Source organism: Cucumis melo, chromosome 8 (genome assembly GCF_025177605.1).
Source record: "Cucumis melo cultivar AY chromosome 8, USDA_Cmelo_AY_1.0, whole genome shotgun sequence".
In the NCBI taxonomy this organism is placed as follows: domain Eukaryota; kingdom Viridiplantae; phylum Streptophyta; class Magnoliopsida; order Cucurbitales; family Cucurbitaceae; genus Cucumis; species Cucumis melo.
This window is the reverse complement of record NC_066864.1, coordinates 15,479,625-15,498,882: the sequence shown is the minus strand read 5'-3', so window position 1 is coordinate 15,498,882 and position 19,258 is coordinate 15,479,625.

The window sequence follows — 19,258 nt, the reverse complement described above, 5'->3', positions numbered from 1 at the left end:
GCCCTGTTGGTTCATCAACGCCTAGGACTTGTTCATGATAGACGATGCAACTCTATCATGACGCCCTACTTCTTTATCGACGTCTGGGGTTTGTTCATGATAGACGATGCAACTCTATCATGACGCCCTGCTGCTTCCTCGATGTCTGGGTTTGTTCATGATAGACGAAGCAACTCTATCATGACGTCCTACTTGTTCATCGACGCCTAGGGTTTGTTCATGATAGACGATGCAACTCTATCATGACGCCCTACTTCTTCATCGACGCCTAGGGTTTGTTCATGATAGACGATGCAACTCTATCATGATGCCCTACTTCTTCATCGACGCTGGGGTTTGTTCCTGATACACGATGCAACTCTATCATGACGCCCTACTGCTTCATCGACGTCTGGTGTTTGTTCATGATAGACGATGCAACTCTATCATGACGCCTTGCTGCTTCACCGATGCCTGGAATTTGTTCATGATAGACGATGTAACTCTATCATGACGCCCTGCTACTTTACCGACGCCTAGGGTTTGTTCATGATAGATGATGCAACTCTATCATGACGTTCCGTTGCTTCATCGACGCCTAGGATTTGTTCATGATAGATGATACAACTCTATCATGACGCCCTATTGCTTCATCGAAGCCTGGGGCTTGTTCATGATAGACGATGTAACTCTATCATGACGCCCTACTTATTCATCGACGCCTGGGGTTTGTTCATGATAGACGATGCAACTTTATCATGACGCCCTGCTGCTTCCTCGATGTCTTGGTTTGTTCATGATAGACAATGCAACTCTATCGTGACGCCCTACTTCTTCATCAACGCTTAGGGTTTGTTCCTGATAGACGATGTAACTCTATCATGACGTCCTGCTGCTTCATCGACGTCTGGTGTTTCTTCATGATAGACGATGCAACTCTATCATGACGTCCTGTTGCTTCATCGACGCTTGGGACTTGTTCATGATAGACGATGCAACTCTATCATGACGCCCTGCTGCTTCATCGATGCCTGGGGTTTGTTCATGATAGACGATGTAACTCTATGATGATGCCCTGCTACTTCCTCGACGTTTGGGGTGTGTTCATGATAGACGATGCAACTCTATCATGACGCCTACTTTTTCATTGACGCCTGGAGTTTGTTCATGATAGAGAATGCAACTCTATCATGATGCCCTGTTGCTTCATCGACGCTTAGGATTTGTTCATGATAGACGATGCAACTCTATCATGACGCCCTGCTCCGTCTACTTTGCTTTTATATATTCTTTGCTCCTAGATGATGTCATTAGCACTAACTTGCTTCTGGTGAACTTCATTTGCAGAACAATGGTTTACTTCATAGAATGATGCTTGTCTGGAGTTTGACACCTTGTAGTTCTGATAGAAATCAACCACGAGGAGATGGACTCGACTGTGTCGCATTGAAGATGAAGATCGACTACGCCGCATTAAAGATGATCATCGTGTGTACCACATTGAAGAGAATGATCGTCTGTGTCACATTGAAGATGATGATCGCCTAGACTACGCCGTATTGAAGATTAAGATGATGATCGCCTTTATTTCGTCGTATTAAAGATGAAGATGATGATCATTTCTATTATGTCACATTGAAGATAAGGATGATGACCACATTTAAGATGAAGATGGTTATCATTTCTGTTGTGCCCGTATTGAAGATAAAGATGATGGTTCATGAAGATGATGATCGTTTCTACTATACCGCATTAAAGATGAAGATGATGATCATCTCGGCTGTGCCACCTTGAAGATGATGATCGTCTGCGTCACGCCACATTGAAGATGAAGATGAGGAATGCCTCGGGCACGCTACATTGAAAATGAAGATGAAGATGAAGATCCTGTAAGGTGCAACATGTGTGAGAAAATGAAGATGAAGATCCTCTCGACTGCAACATATGTGAGAAGATGAAGATGATGATCCCCTCGATTACAACACATGTGAGAAGATGAAGATGATGATCTTCTTGGCTGCAACACATTAGAGACGATAATCTTCTTGGCTGTAACATATTTATGACAATGACATTTTCGGCTGCTACACATATTTGAGACGACGATCTTCTTGGTTGTAACATATTTGAGACGACGACATTCTCGATTACAACATATTTGCGACGACGACCTTCTCGACTGCAACATATTTGAGACGATGACATTTTCGGTTACAACATATATGAGACGACGACATTCTTGGCTACAACATATTTCAACATATTTGAGACGATGATCTTCTCTGCTGCAACATATTTAAGAACGACGATCTTCTTAGCTGCAACATATTTGAGGGGACAACCTTCTCGGTGACAACATATTTGAGACGACGACATCCTCGGCTGCAACATATATGAGACGACGACTTTCTCGGCTACAATATACTTGAGACGAAGATCTTTTTGGTTGCAACATATTTGAAAAGATGAAGATGTAGATCCTCTCAGCTGCAATACATGGGAGAATATGAAGATTAAGATCCTCTCGGCTGCAATACATGTGAGAAGATGAAGATGATAAATCTCTTAGCTGCAATACATGTGAGAAGATGAAGATGAATATCCTCTCGGCTGCAATACATGTGAGAAGATGAAGATGATAAATTTCTCAGCTGCAGTACATGTGAGAAGATGAAGTTGAAGATGAAGATCCTCTTGGCCGCAACGCATGGAAAGATCCTTGTCTGCAACATATCGAAGAGGAGTAGAGTTCGTTGGTTAACATTTTAGAGAAGAGGCAAAACCACACCTTAAGAAGGTAGACAATTAAACATCTCTGTTGTCACCAAAGAAGCCATCGAGGCGCTAGCTATGGTTCAAAAGAGCCTGGACGCTGGACGCGAAGAACTTAAGAACTTCAAGTGGAGGCTTTAACTTTGCCCCCTTTGCCCCCATTTTTTTTTGTTCTTTAGTTGTATTCTTGTAAATACAAGAATTTGTTGAATGGTGATGAGAATGTTCTTATTCATTCTTTAACTTCAAGTGTGACTGCTCCTGAATTTCATTTTGTACTGTTTATGCATCATTTACTATGCGCTTACATCATCACAATGAAGAATAATATATTATTTTTTTACGTACAACGAAACTTAAAGTAAACTTTAAGCTGCCTACGTACCCTTTTTATAACATAGGGATCAAGTCATAACGTAGTTCAACTTTTTTTTTTTTTGCCATTCACCTTTTAATCTCTTGTGGGCTAGGAGCACCATGCAGTTTAGGCTCTTGCGATAAGGAGCTTTGCATATTTAACAACTTTTATTTTCAACAAAAATTTGTTCATCTCCTTCGTTTGTAGGATTGGTGATAATAATAAATCTTGGTTTCACAGTGAAGGAACCTTCTGTATTTATGTCAATAGACAACTTCCTCTTCATGCGTGACGGGACACGACTGTAAATATTATCGTCATCATTTTCTTCACGAAATGGTTTTACCTTCAAAGATTTCATCTCTCTTTGTTGTTGATCATTTGTCATCTTTAGACGATCAAAAGCAGATGTTGAAGGTCGATCTTTCTTCGATGTAGAGATACTCAGCCTTTTGAAAGTTGAAGTTCGAGTGTAAATAAACGTTGGACATTGGTTTTCTTCTTCTTTCGTGGCCATACTCAATCTTTGAAAGATTGAAGATGGAGTAGTTGAAGGCTTGATACGATCAAAGACAGAAGTCCTTTGATTAATTTCATTTGAATTGTTGACTTCTTTAGAAGATCCATAATTGTTGTCGACTTCTACTATGCTGGCAGCATGACATGCAGTGACTTCAAGTATTTCTTCTAGATGATCCTCAAGGAAACTTCTTGGGAGGAATTTTGCCAAAGTTATCGACCGTCGAAGTTGGAGGAAGTCCTCATCTTTTCCTTTTATGGGCTTAGGATTCCACATCTTCTTGTTCCTTCTTCCTTTCTTTTTATGGGAGATGCTTCCTTTTGCGTACTTTTGATGGAATCGCGACTCCTTGTGAATAGAAGTTGGTTGTCTCCCTTTTTGACGAGTGACTGTTATCCATCCTTCGCCATCATCTTTACCATGCGCTTCTTTATTTTGGGAGTTTATCGTCACGATCTTTTGTTGGAATAGAACAAGTATAGGTGCAGAAGTCCCCAATTGAATCAAGCTTTTCCTTTGATCATCAAGTTGTGTTAATGGCGGAACATTTGAAGTCATCTCGATCGCAACATGATTCGTCTGAGCTACTTCATTAATATCTAGCTCGATCTTTTTTTCACGAGCCAACTTTAGAATTAGCTCTTTCAACACGAAACACTTTTCAACAGGGTGACTAATGACCTGATGATACTTGCAGTAGTTAGGATCATCTACTTTTCCTACTTGTTCTAGTCGTTTGCATTCTGGCAGCTGAATAAGTTGGTTCTCTAGCAGCTGCTCTAACATGTCTGCAACATCAGAGTCAAGAAATGAATAAACTTTTTTCTGGCTTTCTTTAAGAGTTGACTGTCGTTTTTTATCGCCATCATGCTTTCTTTCAAGTTTTGTTTCTTTTCTTTTAGAGAAAGATTTCAAAGGAGTTGCATGAACAACCATAGACTTTTTTATGACACTATTTGCAATCTTTTTAGTGTCAGCAAGTTCATTCTTGTCACTCCTCGATTTTGGAATCAAGAAATCCTTTGCTCCTCTATTGGCGATACTCAATTCCATATCATGGGCACAAGTTGCCAACTCTTCGAACGTGCGAGGTTTTATTTCCTGCAAAATATAAAAAAGTCCCCAATGCATGCCTTAGGTGCACATCTCCATTGTAGACAGTTCGGTGAGTCGATCCTTACATTCAAGACTCAGAGCTCTCCATCGGTTGATGTAGTCGATGACTAGCTCTCCCTTTTGTTGTCTTGTGTTTATCAACTCCATCATGCTGATGATACGTCGGGTGCTGTAGAAACAGTTGAGAAAGTCCCTCTCAAGTTGCTCCCAATTATCAATGGATTCAGGCTCCAGATCGATGTACCAGTCGAAGGCATTTCCTTTGAGAGTTCGAACGAACTGTTTGACCAATAAATCTCCTCGCGTACCAGCAGTTTCACATGTTTCGATGAAGTGACCAACATGTTGTTTTGGGTTGCCTTTTCCATCAAACTGTTGGAACTTGGGAGGTTGGTATCCATTCAGCATTCTGAGATTGTCGATCCTCTTCGTATATGGTTTGGAGTACAAAGAGAAATTTTGAGCAGGTCCACCATATTGAGTTTTGATGGAGTTTGCAATCATCTCCTGTAATTGTTGAACAGACAACGATGCAATTGAGGTCGAATTTTGTGGTTGACTTTCTTGCATAACTGCCTTCCCTTTGTCAGTATTGTTGATAGTATGTTTATGACTTGATCCAGCAGCATCACGACTTTCATTGTGATTCTTTAGAAATGCAATCTCATAATCCCTTTCTTCAACCACCTTCATGAGCATGTTCACCTTCTTTTCAAGCTCCGCCATTCTATTTTCACTTGTATCCACGTCAGTTACCATAATTGACATTATATTTGGGTGACACATTTCTTCACTTAAGGGTTTAGAGAACGAGTAGTGTTCATCAATCACAGGATTTTCTTTGATTACAATTCCACCTTTTGGTGGCTTGGAGATTTGCTCCCAAATATTCTTTGCAACTTCAAAAGGTGGCGTATCTTCAAATGATTGAATCTCCCTTGAGCGGCTATGAGTGTTTGGTCGCTTGCCAATGTCGCTGAGAGCTTTGGAAGTGTTGCCTTGAGATGTCATGATTTTATTTGGATGTTCTTAAAAAAGAGAAAGAGATGAAAGGTAGAGATGGTCCCACTGGGCGTGCCAAATTGTTCACACGAGATTTCAGTAAAGATTTAATTCGTAGAATCGAACTTTGTATTGATTTATGTATTGTGGATACAATCTCTAATATTTACTCCTTTGGTTCTTTCTCTCGAATACAAAAAATAAAATTTAGAACTTCGTGGTCTTCGATCTTCAAGAAGTTGTAATTACAAGTCAATTCGAGCTTCAATCTTCTAGAATTGAAGGAAAGTCGATCTTCCAAGTCTTTGATCTTTCAGAAGGATGATTTCGAGGTTGATGATAACTTGCACGTCTTGAGAGTCTTCAGAAGTTTTTGTCTTCAATTCTTCAGAGCTTCGATTCTTCTTTTCAACAAAAAAAAAAAAAAGAACCCTCCAAAATGAATGAAAAGGTCTCTATTTATAGAGAATCTCAATGGGCTTTAGGTGGGCTTGGACCCATTTACTTATTAGGCGGGCCTAGGCCTGGGCCCATCTGCTTGTTGGGCTTGAGCTTGAGCCTATTTTCTTGACAGGTTTGGGCTCGAACCCATTTGCTCGGTGGGTTTGGGCTTGGATCCATTTGCTTAATGGACTCGAACTCGAGCCCACTTATTTGCGCAAGCTCGGGTCCATTATTTCTTTGGCCCAATTTTTTTTAGGGGCTTGAACTAGGTTGGTTATGAGAAAACTTGACTACCCAAATCCTATCAAATTATAATTATCTCAATTTTGCTGTGATGACGTGGCGTGATTTAATTGGCCAAAATTTTCTGTTCAACAATATATTTTAAAAAGTTCGAACATTTACCATAATTCTCCTTTTATTTACTAATGAAGTGAATGTTTTTTAAAATCTATCTAACAAAGGATTTTCTAATACCTTGGTAGCATTTTTCATTTATTTTAATTTTAAGTAATTAAATTATTAATTATACAATAATTTATTAAACAATACCAAATTTAATTTACGACTCCATAGTTAATGGTTACCTTACGTTTTAGAAAATAATTAATTATTTTTATTTATATATACTAAATTGGGAAATCAAATACATTCACATAACTTTTCGACATTAATTATCACAATAGTCGCCGATGCCCATCAGCAATTCACTATATTAAATTTTCTTCTAACAATTCTGTGAACGGGTAATAAATGAGCGTCTGCGTTATATGTCATATGTCGACTATTTAAGTATGTCGACTATTTAAGTATGTGTTGGTAATTGTGTTCGTTTTTTTCATGAATGTACGCATCACGAGCGGATGCATCACTTGATGAAAATAATAACTATTTGTGTTTCTTCATGAATGCATGCATCATGAGTGGATGCATCACTTCATGAAAAGTATTATAGAAAAAGGATAATTTTTTGAATGATCACGAATAAGTCTATAAATACGATTCTTTTCTATTTGGTTAAAGAGAAATCATTTTACATAATCCTTTATCTTCTTCCAAATACAATCTTTTCTATAAATACAATCTTAACGTTTGATAGATTCACAAAGTTTTGTTCGTTAATTTTCTAGACAGGGTGCTGCTCTTAGAAGAAAGGTGATCTGTTCTATCTTAAGCGACAATTACTCTTAAAACTCAAGCACTAGGGTGAATAAATTTGTCTTAAGGAGGCCACGTGAATTTGTTGGGCTCAAATCTATAATATATATATATATATATATATATATATATGTTTTTCTATTTTGTTGTGTTAATAATTTTCATAACACTCTTAAGACATATTTTTTGCGTCTTCTTTTGTTAAGAAAAAGAAAATGGTTATGTTTCAGTTTAATTTTTTTTTCTTTTTGGGAAAACTTGTACAGTGATAATTGAAGGTATTTATTGAAAAATTGAGGAAATATTCTCATATCTATTTGTTGTTGGATCATATTGACTCTGTTTTAGAATTCCATATATCATATATTATTCCACAACAACGTTCTCTGTGCAAAAGATGAAAATTATTGTTAGTCTTCATTCAATTGATATTTGCATGAAGAGTTTCGAATGATTCTAAATTTTAGTGGGTTATGTACTTTAATTAGTCTATAAAACTCATGGGCAAATGACATTTGAGTTTTTCCCCTTGACAAGATTTTAATAATTTTTTTGTCACTTATATAATTTTGGCATGAGTTCAACGTTTGGCATATGTGCAGTGGATTATTGTTTGATGTTTTGCACTAGTTTTGTATTAACATAGGTGTGTGTTTTTTTATAATAAGTCATGAGTATTGTATTATTTATGTCATTATTGGCTTATGTTTGTATATTGTGTATGCATATTGGGTATTAAGCCTAGTGTTCTCATGACATTTTACACTTCAAGCCTAGTGGAATGATGTCTCCAGTTTTATTTGTTGCTTTATTTGATTTTATTTTGTGAGAACTTGTTTGGCAAAGTTATTTAATTTGTTTCACAAATGTTTGGTGATTAATTTCACATAAATGTTATCAACAATTTAAAATTGTTATACCACATATTATTAGTGGAGATCATGGAAGTTTATATGAGAAATTTAATGGCAATAATTGCAATTTTGCTATAAGAAATGTTATTCATTGGCTTCGAACAACTATCGAAAATTCATGCTATTGCAATGTTGAAGGAGAAGCCAACAAAGCAAAGTTGCTTACACCTGAGGCATAAAAATATATGCAAAATATGTATGCAACAATTACACTTGGAGTGGATTAGATAACACATTATATAATGATGGTAGTGGTGGATTTGGCAAAAATTTATGGAAAAATTTATGGGAATCATTAGTGCGCTATACATATACATATACATATACATATATATACATACATACATACATACATACATACACATACGCACACACAAAAGAATATGCCATAACAATCAAGTTTATGGTTGGAAATTTTATGATCTTTTTAAATGAAAGATTCCAAATTTGTCATGTGATACATCTTTTGATATGTCTCCCCATGTTTGAAGGTTAATTATATATTGTATGGGGATTTCCATGTAGGAATTTTCTTGTGAAAAATGGAAAGGAAGAAAACCTTCATACGAATACTTAAATGTGTGGGGGTGCCTCACAAAGGTTGGAGTACCTAAACCTAAGATGGTTAAAATAGGACCAAAAAATATTGATTGCATATTCATTGGTTATGCTAGCAACAATTGTGCATATCAATTTCTAGTTCACAAATAAGATATTTCAGATATACATGTTAATACAAATATGGAATCAAGGAATGCAACATTCTTTGGGAATGTTTTTCCACACAAAATGCCTTATGAAGCAAAGTTAGAAAAAAAAAACGTTCTCTTGATGCTATAACAAATGAATCTCATAATACAAGTGGTTACATTTTTACCCTTGGTGGTGGGGCTATATCTTGGAAATCTTCCAAACAAACATGTATAGCATGATCCACAATGGAATCTGAATTTATAGCTCTAGACAAGACTAAAGAAGAAGCAGAATGACTTCGTAATTTTTTGGAAGATATTCCCAATTGGTCCAAACCAGTGCCTAAAATATGTATACATAGTGATAGCCAGGTAGCTATTGGGAGGACACGAAATATTATGTATAATGTTAAGTTTCGACATATACGACGGAGACATAATACAATCAGGCAACTACTCTCTAGTGGAATTATCATGATTGACTTTGTAAGGTCAAAAGATAATATTGCAGATCCACTTACTAAAAGCCTAATTAGGGAGTTGGTCGAAAGTTTATAAACAAGAATGAGATTAAAGCCTATAATATAAAGTTACCCAGAGAGGCAACCCAACCTAGTTGAGTGGAGATCTCAAGACCTAGGTTCAATGGGAAAACATATCTCTAGATAACATAATGAGTACTACATTAAAACCTTTCACCCATTCTACGAAAGATGATGTAGTGCTAGTATGATTTTAGGGTAAGCATCAAGCTTTTAATGATTTCTGTAAGTGATAATTAATAATAATAATAATAATAATAATAATAATAATAATAATAATAATAATAATAATAATAATAATAATAAGAGCATATATGATGTTCTGTACATGGTGATTCGTTCGGTAGATCTACAAAGTTTTGTTCGTTGATCTTCTAAACGAGATGCTACTCTTAGAAGAAAGGTGATCTGTTCTATCCTGGGAGACAATTACTCTCAAAACTCAAGCATTATGGTGAATAAATTTGTTTTTCTGTTTTGTTGTGTTAATAATTTTCATAACAGACACTTATATACCCGTCAGACTAAATGCCATGTTTTGACGTCAGATACGCTAATCTCTCTTTTTGGTGTTTTCTAGTAGTGACATAGATTAAATCTTTCATGCTTCGTATTCATGTTTATAAAACAATATTTACGATTCGAAGCTAGTTGTGCTTATTTGTTTTACATGTATTACATTGTAATATTTGGTTGTTGACTCTGTAATTAGCTTTGGACTTTTTACCTTATATTAAATCATATCTTCCGTCCAATTTTCCTCCATTTAATTTTTGTTTCAATTATATGAATTTTCAAAATTTGAAATTTATTTAGCATTTTGTTATGGATTTTTCAAATGGGTTTTGCAATGTCATTTTTAAAATTTGAAAAACAATAAATTTTGTGAAAATATTTGAAAAAATTAAGTAGATGACCTCATCTCGAGATTATTGGAAAAATTTGTATTGAAAAAGCCTAACGAATCAATAATTTTGGACTTCTCTATACAATTTTACTTGAGATTAAACAAGATCGACGTATATGTTGAAAATGTTAATTTTTTTTTTTTTTTTGTACAAATCTTAGTGGTTGATATCGTTCAAGAAAAACTATTTCAATGAGTCAGAAGAAAAAAAAATAAAAGAGAAGTAAGTTTTGAAAGATTGAAATTATTTTGGACCAATTCCGTTGTTTATGCATTTACAAGAATTATATCCCATTTTTGAGTGAAATTCCTCAATCTCAGGCCACAGGTAGCTATGACCCCAACTTCAACTTTAGTAAGTCCAAAGACCCCATCTTGGTTCACTTGGCCCAAAATATGAATCCAAATCAGTCTACCCAAAGTCTTTCATCCACACCCATTATTTACATTCATTCCCAAGTCCTTCACTCACCTAACTATAATCACCCCAATGTCTCCTCCAACTCACAATCCAACACCCTTATCATTGGACTTTACTTTCATCTTCCAACTGTCAGACAATGCTTGGATGGAAGTTAGATGGAAGTTTTAGGCTAATTATTTTGACACTTTTTAAGTCTCATGGTTAAAACCTCCTCAAAATTGATAATGGAACTATTAAACAGAGGTGACTAGAAAATAGTATATTTTAAGGTTTACTTTCACTCAATGACAAAAATTTATGAAAATGTCTTTTAAATGTTCTTACTTCAGTAGAAAACTCACTTTCAAATATAATTATTCTCAAAATCTAAAATGCCCCAAAATTGAATCACGTTTTTCTAACAAAATCAAATCAACTCCTTTTTTTTTTCTAATTTTCTCGTACCATAACACTCAACCACCACTACAAGATTTTCACATTTACTGACCAAAAAAAAAAAAAAAAAAAAAAACTCGAACAAAGTCCAAAAAACATTATCCTAAATTATACCAACACATGTTTTTGCGTCGGCAAGAACATTGTTGTATCCATGTTGGAAGAAGTTCTTGCCGATGAAATTTAGTTTTGTCTACGTAACTACCTCTTTTTCAACATGTATTTTTGCTTCGGTGTATAAGTTTTGCTGATGAAACACAGCTTCATCGGCATACAAGTTTTATCAACGAAAAGCAATTTTGTTGGCGCACAAGTTTTGCTGACAAAACGCAATTTTGTCTACATAATGCATTTTTACCAACAAAAAAATGTTGTGTTGCAATATAAGTTGTCCCGACGAAAATACATGTTTTGTCAGCATAACTGTTCTTCAAAATGCAGTAAAAAAACATATGTTTGTCAACGTCGTTTTCGTCGGCATAAGTAGTTTACAGTTTTATATAAGAATTGTAATTACTAAATAAGCAAGTTTTTCAATAATACCTAATTATGCACGAACAATAATTAATAGACAATTAAATTAATGGAGGAACAAATATAACAAAATTAAGCTTCTATATTAAAAATAAAACTAATATTCAATTCAACAATGTAACATTAGTAGTAATACATTTGAGAATTTCTAAGTTTTCACAAATCTCACATACATCATTTCCTAAGCCAAAGTTTTTCATTCTAACTTTTCACAAGTCACCTATACCAAAAACTTTTTCATCCATCTAACCAAAATATACTCTAACCCAAAATAAGTGAGATGCGTTACACCAAAATAAGAGGTCATCTCAAAATCTTCTCCCAATCCCCAAAAATCGATGTCCGAGATCACACATATAACTTGAAATAGGAAACAAAATACAAATGACAACGTGACAAAGTAGCAACAAAAATGGCTAAGTAGCAACATAAAGTGACAAAATAACAAAGTAGCAACAAGTGGCCAAGTAAGATGATAACACATAATTTGAACATAGAGATGATGCATTCAAACTCCATCCTGACAAGTCCCCGTAAGTAGGAAAGTCATTAATAGCGAATTGACTCAAGCGCCAACTTCTTATCACAATTTTGATTCTTCTTATCTGGATATGGATCTCACACACATCTCATCTCTAAAATCTTCTTCATCCTCATCATAAGCCCCTTCTCTCATTAGTCCTTGCAAATTATTTAATAGGTCGAAAAATCCATTGTCATCATTCTCAGCAATAGGTTGTTTCCTTAATCCGTCATCTACTAATCCATCATCAACTAAAGGAGCTAAAAGAGTCATGACTGTTTCAAATTGAGCTAAATTTCCTTGTTCTCCATGATAAATTCATTGACTATATGAAGGAGATATTCCATTAGCAAATAAATGTCGTACTCCATCTACTTACTTGAAGGAGGGCAGCAGTGAGCGGTGCGACAAAGGGTCTAGCTGGCAGATTGAAAGCAACTTGCAAGAGAGGGAGGGAGGAAGACAATGCAACGAAAAGTGGAAAACGAGGGAGGGAGGGAGGCGGCGCAAAGGAAGTCTCGAACAGTGAGGAATGCGGCGAGAAAATGGTTGATATATTGTGGCGAGCGTATGGTGTTTGGCGATTGTGATGAGAACATGAAGCGTTTGGCACGGGTAGGGGTGACTGCTGTGAGAAGGGGAGTCTTGGGCACGAAGAGGAAAAATCGTGGGGGGGGGGGGGGTTGTGTGGGAGAAAGGGGATTGTAAAAATGAGGGAAAAAATAGAAATTAAGTTTTTTTTTTTAACATATGCCGACATTTTTTGCATAGCCATATGTATAAATTTTGCATCGGCATAAATATGTAAAAAAATGTACGAGTTTTTCGTTTTTTAAAACCTAAGCCGGTGTTTTTTGCGTCACCATATGTATAAATCTTACATTGGCATAAATATGTAAAACAATGTATGAATTTTTTCTTTTTAAACTTATGATGACGTTATTTGCGTCACCATATGCATAAATCATGCATTGACTTAAATATGTAAAAAAATGTATGGTTTATGTGTTTTTGAAACTTATGCCGATGTTTTTTGCGTTGCCATATGTATAAATTTTGTGTTGACATAAATATGTAAAAAAAAATGTATGAGTTTTTCGTTTTTAAAACATATGCGAATGTTTTTTGCATCACCATATGTATACATCTTGCGTTGGCATAAACATGTATAAAAATATATCGATTTTTCATTTTTAAAACTTAGACCGACGTTGATTGCATCGTCATATGTATAAATCTTGCGTTGGCATAAATATGTACAAAAAATGTATGGATTTCTAAAACTTTACCGATGAATTAGAAGTCCATCGGGATAAATATGTTTTTGTCCATGTAAAATGATGCGTCGGAATAAAAAGTGTTAGAATTGTCAAATATTCTTGTAGTGCACCTACCAAAACACTTAACCCTTACCTCAAATTTCCAATTTCTCTCCCAAACCTCTCTCCCCTCAAAGCCCATCTAAAATCTTCCATCTCAGTAACCTACATCACCAGACACCAGATTTATCACAATGAATAGTCGCCCACGACGTCGTTCACAAAGAAGCCTGATAACTTGTAAAAATACAAGTTATTGTAGCCTTTTATGTAAAATAATGGAGCCTTATCACATAAGAATAAAAGAAAACATGGGAAAAAAGTATAGAATTTGATTAACGTGTATATCGCTCGTAACAAAAGAACTTCATCCCTATTTTATCGCGTTTTACATGTTTTATTGAAGGATAATAAGTAAAAAGAAGTAGAGCTTGACAATAGAACATGATGCAAGGAGACGTGTCTGACCAATGCGACGACAAGCAATCAAGCTAGGAAATCTGATGCACTAGCAGACAAATTTGGCTAGCACGAATGTCAAGAAAAGGACAAAAGAACGTCTGCACGATGTCGATACAACTTTTCAAAAGCATTAATGACACATGGAATGTCTTGTCAACATCACTCTTTGCCTATAAATAGGAGTCCCTACTTCAAAAGAGAGTGTGCAACCTTTGGACTGAGAGCAAGTTCATTATCTTTCATTCTTTCTTTTTAAGTTTTAGGTGAAAGCTTAGAGCAAAAGAGTCTTTTCCCCCACCATTTTCCCTCAACATTCAAGTAAAAATCAGAGCAAAAAAGTATGAGAAATCATACCCCGAGGCTCGACACATTTCTTTGTATACTAGTTTTTGATTTTATTGTATTAATTTGTAATATGCACTCCATGGTTGAAATGCCTAAGTTTATATGTATAAAATTAGTATATTTCTTCTATCATTCTCCCATTCTTCTGTTGCTATCCATTTCCAATATGTTTAATTAAGTATGAAGTAATACAACATGATATTAATATTGTAGAATCTGAATGCATGTTTTATAAGTTTTGCTCAGTCAAATATGAATATCAAAGCATTGTTCATACGAGAGTAGGAGAACCGCATTTATAGCAATCACCTAAGAAGTGAAAGCACATATTTAACTAAACGAGTGACGAATAGAAGGTTGAAATATAACCTCATTGCACAGCTCATCCTTCGCATGTAGAGATGTTAGTGTGTGCGGCAAAGGCACTGAGAGGCTGCTCGACTTAGTTTAGGATAAATTACTTGTAATACATGCAAACAACCTGATTAGATACAAATCATAGCTTAACTTCAAGTATTTGGATGCCAAGAGACGAACAAGTATGGCTAAGGCGTCGAAAGGTAGCTCGCCTTAATTCTGAAGTTAATAAATTTTTTATATCACCTCAAACTATTAAAGCACAATACATTGTGATTAGTTAATTAAATATTCCTTCATGTCATGCCTGCAAATTTAGTTCATTTACCAAGAAACTCCATTACCATTACCACCTTGCACCACCAAAGGCACTGTAGTGTAAATAATTATGGGATATTATACTGTCCATACTAATATTGTGTAGATTATACTGCATGAGTTTAGCTGCGCGATAAGATAATTAAGAACATCAAGTCCCTATCTTCAACCCTGGACTTACTAGGAATTTCTTCGCTTACACTTGGACAACAGAGAGGAAAACTTGTTTTGCACTCATATCTTAAGACGTTTAGAAACACATAGACAAAATATACTCATTTTAACGTAACATCCTAGTCTAGTCGTCTAATATATCACTAAATTAGAATTTAAACATGACACATCCTCGAACCATTGCATATACACATAATTTAACAAGCACATCCACCAACACAATAGTATTTACCTCAATTGATTGAACTTCATCTCACTTGAAAGGGATCGCCCACCTGCTCTTTCTGGAAAATCAATATTTGTTTTCCTTCTTTCTTGAATGTTTATACTCATATTCTACCCACAATGTAATGGGAACTAGTTTAATTTCCAAAAATTAGGCAACCACTTACCTTGAAGACATCTCTAATTCTTGCTGGTTGTAACATGTATAAGCGATCAGGGTTTTGGGCTTTCTATTACCTCCCTCGTACACTCACTGTATCTTTGACAAACCACTTCGGTGATTTCCCCCATATTCACAACTTCTTCGCAAGTAGGAAAACGAAAAAAAATCCAACAAAGCTCTTTTCCACGATACCGTGGTGTATTAAATCTAAATAGTTTTTAAAATTTTTTTTAATGATTAATTATTGATGTAAATTAATGATATGATGTTATATAGCGAACACACTTTTGAATTAATTAATTATTTATAATAGATTAATAAATATTAACAAATTTTGCCCTTACTTTTTAGTAAATACAAACCGTAACAGAAACATCTTAAATCTTTATAAACATTTATTTATCTAATAAATTTAAATAAATATTAAGATTATGAAAAAAGAGAAGAGTGAAGGAACCAAAAACAAAAGAGACAAGTGAAGAATGAAGTTGCATATAATTTATTTCTTCAATGTGACAAAATCACTATGTTACAATTGTTTGTTGATTTACATTTAAAAATAACAAACATAAATAATTAAAATAAAATAGATAAACAATCTAGAGGAATAGAATACAAGACTAACAGTGCAAAGGAATACTAAATTATGCATAACATAAAAAAATAATTCATGTCATAAAAGGCATATAAATAGACCTAAAACCTTGCAAGCAACAACCAAACAACTTTCCTATAAATGTTTTATATTAATATGCTTATCACCATACATACAACAGAAAAGAGAAGATTCAATAGTTGGAGAAAAGAGATGATTCAATAGTTGGAGGATATACAAGCAATCCAAGTCCAAAAACTTCAACAAAAAGAGAACAAGATGAAGCTACAAAAGACAGAAAATGTGGCGTAGAAAAAACCTAGAATCAAAAGCAAGATATTGTTGGCTGGAGTTTTTTAGAAATACAATCTAATTGTAAACCAAACGAACATATGTAGGTTATCAAAAGAAAATCGGTGAAACAACATAAAAACTTGAAAGATGTATAGGAAGAGTAAAAAGAGAAAACCCAATGAGATGAGAAGGTATAATATTTACATTCTAGTACTGCAATTAATAAAGTACAATGGTATTTGGTATATTAAGAATACAAAAGTTAAACAAACACTGTTAGTAGACAGGATAGTAATGAATGTGAATAAGATAACAGAGAACAAGGAGACCTAAATGATAACTTAAACGCCTATCGTGCCATAATTATATCACATCATCCTGTTAGTATTTCTAGTCAATCCGCATAGCATAAAAAGTCTCAGCCAAGATGATCAAATTAGTGTTTAATGACATATATTTCATTTTGTACTTGCTTGGAAACTTTGTTAAATATTAAGAAAAGTATTTTTTATTTTAAATGAGTTTGAAGTTTGTCTCGCATTCTAAGTAATAACTATTGTGTTTGTTCTGCTTACTAGGAGTTCATCGTGCTATCTCGTGGAGAGATATACGGTGAATGTCTAGGCATTACACCTTCACATGGTCGCATGAAGTGATTATGGGATGGGGCGTGACAAGTTGGTATAAGAGCATAAGTTCTTGGGAAAATTCTTAGAAGTTAGAATCATGCACATAGAGAGTCACATGATGAGTCATGAAAGTTTAATGTATTAATGCGTTATACGAAGTTATGGCACTGCAAGGATGGCCTAGGCGAGGCAGACAAGTGACAACTGGTGTTTTCACTACTGGAGCACTAATAGAGCGCAAGAATCTAATAAGATATCCAACAATCCCTATGACCCTATTGAGCAAAACGTGGAGGAAAGCATGTTTGATCGCTATGCTCACTGGTTGGCTTATCATTTTATGCCTACACCTTCCACTATAGGTAAAGGGTTTGACATAGAGAGATTGAAGGCATTAGGAGCAACAACCTTCGAAGAAACAACAAACCCAACTGACGCGGAGAAGTGGCTACATTTGACCGAAAAATGTTTTGGGGGCGATGGAGTGCCCTAAAGAAAGGAAAGTAAAATTAGAAACATTTTGTTGCAAGGAAGTTTTGAAGATTGGTGGACTCTTCATGTAGCAGGAGCTAGGAGGATTGGGCTCTGTCTCATGGGAGGAGTTTAGAAAAGTATTTCAAAATAAGTTTTATCCTCGTTCATTTTATGATACAAGACGATATGAATTTATGAGTTTAGTGCAAGACGATACGACTGTCATGGAGTATAAGAAAATATCAAATTGGCTAAGTATGCATTAGTCTTTATGATTGATGAGACGAACAAATGCAAATGCTTTGAAGATGGCTTGAGAATAGAGACTCGAGCCCCGATGACAGCCAACATGGATTGGTCAGATTTTTCTAAACTGGTTGAGGCTACCATGCGTGTTGAAAGATGCTTAGCGGATGAAGAGAAAAACAAAAGATTAAAGAGCAGCCATTACGGTCCAAGCACTAGCAGTGCACAAGGTAAGGAAAGATGCAGTGAGAATAGGCGTTTTGCCCTATGTGTTCATCATTAAGGAAATTTTAAATCTCGTTCTCATGTTTCTTCTGGGTCAAGAATGAGTTGTGGTGAAAATATTTAGAGACAAAATAAGAATTAAGGGAGAGGAAATATCTCGGGTTGGTCAAAATAAGCTTCCCAGAGAAGACAGATGACTTGAGCAAGTCTAAACTTTGAAGAAAGCCTGGTTTTCCAAATGTTTGTTTCAATTGCAGTCAACCATGACATTTTGTTAAGTATTGTCCTAACTTGGAAGCTCAAAATACCCAAGGAGTTGTATTGCAGTCTGTAAAGCAACCTTAATTCAAAAAAATAAGCTCTGTAGCATTTGGAGAATCAACACTACTCAACTTCACTCGAGAAATGACCTTCAAGGCTTTTTCTACAAGAGTTCAAGGTCCTCCTCACATTCTCTTTATTTGGTTTCCTAACCCCTTAAAAAAGACTCATATATTAAGTATTTTTCCTTGGAATTACCCAAAACGCACAAGTGAACTGAGAGAATTTCCTTTTCAAAGTTCTCTTAAATAATAGCTCTTGCATTATAGTATTAAGACACCTCCTGGTTGTCGTTTTTTCAAAGTCTTGCATGCCTAGACACATGGATTCCACCTTAAAGAGCACTACCAAAACGCCTAAGCATCACTTTGTCACATGGTCTCTGAAATTATTTCGTGAAGGCCTCAACCTAAACCATATCGCCTAACCCTTGTCACACGCACCATGCCGCCTTGCCATGGGTGCATGTCTTGCCTTACCCCCTCACCTTCTCACTTGGCCCTTGTCTGCATGCCTTGCGTTGGCCATAAAGTCTATCTTACACCATGTCGCCTACTCATTAATAGTAAAGTCGTATAGCCCTTGTTCACAAGCCTTAACTTCCTTGTGTAGAGTACACTTTTACCGCCCAACCTCACATGTTTAGAGATTTCCTTGACATGGTTGGCCGCCCAATCATGTTTAATCACCTAGCAACATGTCCAAAACGCCTAACACCAATACTTAGTCAAAATTCCATCCTCCAAGGCCACTTTGGTCACGATGACACATAAACTATGACACTTTGGTAA